This window comes from Sceloporus undulatus, chromosome 7, assembly GCF_019175285.1.
Source record: "Sceloporus undulatus isolate JIND9_A2432 ecotype Alabama chromosome 7, SceUnd_v1.1, whole genome shotgun sequence".
In the NCBI taxonomy this organism is placed as follows: domain Eukaryota; kingdom Metazoa; phylum Chordata; class Lepidosauria; order Squamata; family Phrynosomatidae; genus Sceloporus; species Sceloporus undulatus.
In genome coordinates, this window is record NC_056528.1 from 33,073,259 (window position 1) to 33,079,258 (window position 6,000).

The 6,000-nt window shown below is 41.2% G+C and overlaps 1 long non-coding RNA gene across 1 annotated transcript in view; it reads left to right on the plus strand.

The window, feature by feature from the left end:
• Positions 1-5,211, plus strand: part of LOC121937328 — an 87,348-nt gene extending 82,137 nt beyond the window's left edge. Inside the window, exons 2-3 of the long non-coding RNA XR_006105100.1 lie at positions 2,456-2,517; positions 4,560-5,211. This is a non-coding gene — a long non-coding RNA (uncharacterized LOC121937328). The remainder of the gene's footprint in view (positions 1-2,455; positions 2,518-4,559) is intronic.
• The last annotated feature ends 789 nt before the right edge of the window (positions 5,212-6,000 follow it).

A 6,000-nucleotide genomic window follows, 5' to 3' on the forward strand; every position in this document is an offset into this window, starting at 1 on the left:
AGAGGCAGACCAGTACAAACTGCAGGGATTCATAATTCAAAACATTACTCTATGTTCACTTATAATGTTGGTCAACCTATACGGAGTACCCAAATACTCAAACAGGAACCCTAAGACAAACGTGGTGGAACCATAGTGTTTAGTATTTGTATTCCACCTTTGCATCTTCCAAGCCATGCTCAGTACCCAGGCGTTCCAACAAGGGCCCTCATAGGAACGTGATGGAGAACACTAATGTTTCACATTTGTATGCCACTTTTGCATATAACAACCCTGATCTGGTCCCCAAATGTTTAAACAGGAGCCTTCATAGGAACATGAGGGAGAACAAGACTGTTTAGCATTTGTATGCCGCTTTTGCATCTACCAAAACTCGGTACCCAGATGTTCAAGCAGGAACCCTCATAGGAACATGATGGAGAGCAACATTGTTTTGCATTTGTATGCCACTTTTGCATCTATCAACCCTGACTTGATACCCAGATGTTTAACCAGAAACATGATGGAGAGCAATATTGTTTAGTGTTTGTATGCCACTTTTTTGACTTGGCACCCAGATGCTTAAACAGGAGCCTTCTTTTGAATGTGCTGGAAAACAACATTGTTTAATATTTGTACCCCACTTCTGCATATTCAAAAAAACTATGTGTCTGTGTGTAGCTCTTGCACAACCTTATATTACGACTCTGGCATGGGCTAAATTCAGTTCCAAGGAAGTTCTTTGCATGGCTTCCATTCAAAAACTGGAAAACCAGCAAATTATGGCCATGGGAAGGAATGTGGGCCTCTAGGGAATCTTAGAGGACTGGATCCAACCCTAAGGCCTTAGGTTCCCCATTTTTGCTGTAAGGTTTATCGACATTATTAACCTCATCCCAGCTCCATATTGTAGATAGAAGACACTGAAGATGAGAGAAAATAACTTCTCTAATGCAATTTAGTGAGTTCATGAGTGGGATCAAATTTCAGACTAGGGGCTATCTAGTTTATAGCCCATGCCTTTAATGTATCTGAGATATGTAGGCCTACAACCTGGTCTGGTTTACCTGCAAGATAGTTACACCGAATCTTAAGGGAGTGAATACAGGAAGGTGGCCCAAGTCATTAGGTGCTTTTCTAAAGCAAAACCAGAACTTTGTTCTCAGTAGACACTTGCACAGATGCAAGACAATATTGCAATTTACTCCTAACTGGTCGCTGTGTTCTGCAAAGTCTGCAAGGGAAGCCCCATGCATGTGCCATTGCAGCAGTCTAGATTTGCCATGTGAATATTTCTGTGATATAGTTTTTTACTCATCTCCATTGAAATCAGTGGCACTCTGAGCAAGAGGCAGCCACTTTAAAACACTCCCTTCCCAAGCAATTCTTACTAGCTTTCCTCAGTAGATAAGACCTCTCTGTATATTAGCCGCAAGGCTTTTTCCTGCAGTTTGATGTTTGCTAGTTGCTGTGTGGGGTTGTTTCTGGGGAGATTCAAGCTGAAAAGCTGCTATTCTTAGATTACTTTGTATGGGGAAGTTGCATTGGCTTTCAAAATGTAATGCGCTTCTTTCCAAATTAACATGTGCTCATTGGGATAAGGGGGAAAGCAAGCTTTAAATGACAGTGGCGGCTTCCATGGGAGCATCTATACTGTAGAAATAATGCAGTTTGACAACGCTTTAAGTGCTGCAGCTTCAGCCTATGGAAACCTGGGATGTGTAGTTTTGCAAGGTCTTTGGCCTTCTCTGCCAAAGAGTGCTGGTGCCTCACAAAACTACAAGTCCCAGGATTCTGTGGGATGGAATATATGTAACTTCAGGCTAAATACAATTGCCTCTATCAATAAAATCAATGTTGCTGGGATTTTGGGATTTAGGAGGTGATCAGCATAGTTAGGGCTGAATGCTCCAACCCTCCATTCTAATAGATTATTCATTATTATTATTATTATTCATCTCACATCATCATATTTCACACATCTCACAAATTCATAGTGTGTGTGTGTGTGTGTGTGTGTGTAAAATCTTACCAATTGAACCAAGCGTTATTAATCATAATTACACAGCTTACTTTAAACGTTTCTAGCACAATTCTATCATTTCAATTCTCTAAACTCTTCGTCATCCTTCCTATCTTGCTATGGAATAGTCCTTTCATTTCTATGGCCTTCATTATATCCACATTTTATTTAATGATCACTTGTTTATTCTGCTTCCCCCAGTTAGAAATTTTACTTAACATCCAAATCTTTGTTAACTATCCATAATTTAACCTAACCTTCTTTCCTTCCGTTCGCCATGAAATGAGCGGAGTTATCTTCTCTTATCTGTCCAGTCTGTTATGTCTTACATTAATATTTGACTAATAGAATGTAATCCAGCAGCCATTAGTCAAATGTCTTCATCTAACTGCGCTTTTGGGTAAGAATCCACCTACAATGCTGAATAAGCTTATCTGCTTTTGTTTCCAATAGGTTATGACTGGTTTCCAAGTCTTCTTCGGTTTTTATCCCAGTGGCTTATCATTAATCAAAAGGTAAGATTGTCTAATTGTATCATATCTACCCAATTTTATCAATTAGTCTTCCACTGATTTCCTTAACTTTCCATTTCTGTGCAAACACGATTCTCACTGCAGCGATCATGTACTGTATAGCATCACCTTCTAACATTCATTCTGATAGACTATTCTGACACATTACATCCATGCCAGGGATGAGAGGCAACCTTTATTTTTCTCACGAAGAAGGCATCCAGACAATTGCAGTGGAGGAGAATTTCTGTTGGGTGACTGCAGAAACCTGGGAGATGATGCAAAAGGTGAAATCTGAAGAGACAGGGAAGACGGTTGGAGAGTTAGGGGCAATGAGAGCGTCAGAGCTGTCATGGAAGAAGAAGCAGCTATCCAAAGAGTGACAGAAAGCAGAGGTAGTCATGTTGGCCTAAGAGTGAATAAACCCCAGAATCCACATTGAGATGATATCTTTCTGGGGCTAAATCAGAAAGGTGCAAAAATTACAGTGGGCCCTTGGTATCTGTTGGTTCCAGGAGTCCAAAATCTGTGGCTGATCAAGTCCCATTAAATACAATGGGAGTAATAAAATGGTGTCCTCTACATAAAATGGCAAAACCAAGGTCTGCTGTTTAGAATTTATATACAGTGGGCCCTTGGTATCTGCTGGGGTTTGGTTCCAGGACCCCCCAAGGATACCAAAATCCATGGATGCTCAAGCCCTATTAGATACAATAGATACTTAGAATGGTGTTCCCTATATCAAGGCGGTTAACAGCATATTAAAACACAACAATATAACATCATCAACAACCATAAAAACCATCATAAAATTAACTCATATCATACATCTACATTACTACAATCTAAAAAATCTCAAACTAGAATATTTTCAATCTGAGGGTGCTTGAATCTGTGGATAAAGAATCCACGTATATAGGGGGCCAACTCTGTGTGTGTGTGTGTGTCTGTATTAATATTTTCAAGCCATGGATGGTTGAATCGGTGGATGAAGAATCTGCAGATATGGAGGGCCCACTCTATGTGCAAGCTTTTCTGATCTTTCAGTCAGACAAGAGGCTAGAACAAGTAGGAGAGGAGAGGGAAACTGCAAAAATTCACCATTCTGATCTGTAAAGTGGAGATACTGGCCCACAGTGAGCCAACATGGCCTGGAGCTCTTGGCCTAGCGGAGTACTTGGTCTTAGTGCATAGCTTTGAATTGGATGAGTGGTGAGGACTTTAGCATTTTGGAATGGATGGCAGTCACGTCCATGAAAAAAGGAATATGCAAACTTAATTATTCTCTTTCCTCTCTTTCTGCTATGGTCCATACAAAGGGGGGCAATGTAGATGTGCTTTGGGAGGAAAGGGTTTCCCCTACCTATGCTGGGGCCATAATAAATGTCCAATTACTTCCCTGCCAGTTGCAAGCTCTGACCTCAGTATGGGAATATTGGTCTTAGTGTTTTTGGAAGAGGGGGCATCACTCCTGTACCCCGCAACAGCTTCTTTCCCATCCAAGAGGGAATGTACAAGGGATACCTTGCAAAGGAAGGCATTGAAAAACAAATTAGATGCAGAGGACTCTGACTTTGAGGGCCTCCTTGACGTCACTGTTGGTGACCACATTTTATAGTCCCACATTCTGAGTGGAGACCAGCAGCCATATATACATAACAATCTTCAGCCAAAGGTGGAAAAGTTACTTTTCTGCACTACAACAGGTCCTGGTATACCTCCGGAAGCATGCACCGTGGTCAAGCTGACAGGTGGATTTGGTGACAAATCTCCAATGGCAGTCCACAAAAATGAGTGCCGCAGGGCTGTGGTTCTGAGAATATTTCTCCAGCATATTGTGGCATCACTATGGATGTTGACCACACCGGGTGACATCTCAGGGTCTCTAGCAGAGTTGTGACCTCTCCATCAACTGCTGTCTGATTCTCTTTAAAGGCAAGTGCGCATGTGTATGTATGAGTGAGTAAGAGAGAAAAATTGTTAATCTGCTCTGGATTTTAGACTAAACTTTGAAATGACTATTCTTTGACTCCTAATTCTGGCAGAAATCGTGGAACGAGGGAAGATAATGTTCAGCACCTTGAACTTCTTGCAAACTGTGGCCAAACCCTGGAGCAGATTCACTGCCTTACAGAGACAGAAGCTGCTGGCCATACTTGGGACAAGTGACTGGACCTGGGAACTTTCATGCAAAGCAGGTATGCTAACCTAAAGACGTATCCCCTTCCCTCTCACCAAATTCATAGGCTTCTTGGGATGATAAAGGGGTGTGTGTATAGCATAGATTTCTCCTTGGAGAAAAGGAGAAATCGAGATGTAATCATAACAGTAATTTTATGGCTTATAATTCCAGCAGGGAGAGACACTATGACCAACTGAGCATGACTTACACATATGTGCACTTTTAGGAGATGCTGCTCAAATTTTAATGGAGCATGATGGTGTGTGTATGGATGTTTATTAAATATGTTTGGAAATAGAAGGCTATATGGAAGGATATCTTGTTCCTATCTTGTTCCCATGTGTTTTCTATAGCTGTGTCACCTGGAATATGGAGGACTGTGTGCATTTTGGCACAGAACAGGTTGGAACAGGGCCTGAAACCTGTTGTTAGTCTCACCTAGCGCAGCTCCACTGAATCAATGAGATTTTCTATACTTCTATATTCCAATGAGATGTCAATGATTTATTCAATCAATTTCTATAACCAACGAGATTTTCTATATTTCTACTGGAAATCCTTTGTTTATTTATTTATTTTTAAATTGCATGGATTAAAATAATATTATATTGTTTTAATTGTTTCCAAGTGTTTTTAAAATCGCATGGGTAGATGTTAATTTATTTCCTACTGAGAGCTGCCTTGGGCCCTGCCTCAGGAGGAGGGTAGCATATACATAAAACAAGTAAGTAAGTAAATGAGTAAATGGGTCTATTCTTGTTGTGACTAACTATTAGGAATCAGGCCAAGGTCTTGGTTTGAGCCGAGGCAGAAGTCTGTCTGAGGAGCGATTATGTTTCTGTGAGTCCCACCGTGAGAAAACCCGGTAACCCTATTCCTGTGAAAAGGAGGATGGAAATGCACAATTTGTGGCCCATAAGCAGCGGAAGGAGTCCTGACATTGGGAAGCCTTGTTTATTTTTCTTGGGCATGAACCTCTGATGGAGGAAAAACGACACGCTGCCAAATGCTCACATCAACTTGGCACAGGCTGTAAAACTAGCTCCCTTTGCCAAAGATCTTAAACGTTTGTGACTGGCAGGCTCCAGCGCTATTCCAGATGTGTTGTCTTTTCAGCAGAACAATAGTGCAAGAAACCTGGATTCTCCCAGTGAATACAATGGTTTAACGCCCAGGTAGACACATATAGGATTCGGTTGCTGTGGATGTCCAGATCAGTCTTAATCATGCAAATTCAGAATGAAGTCCTGGGTGCCCAGAAGGAATGGGATTTACTTCTTATTTCAGATAGCAACCCAGTAATG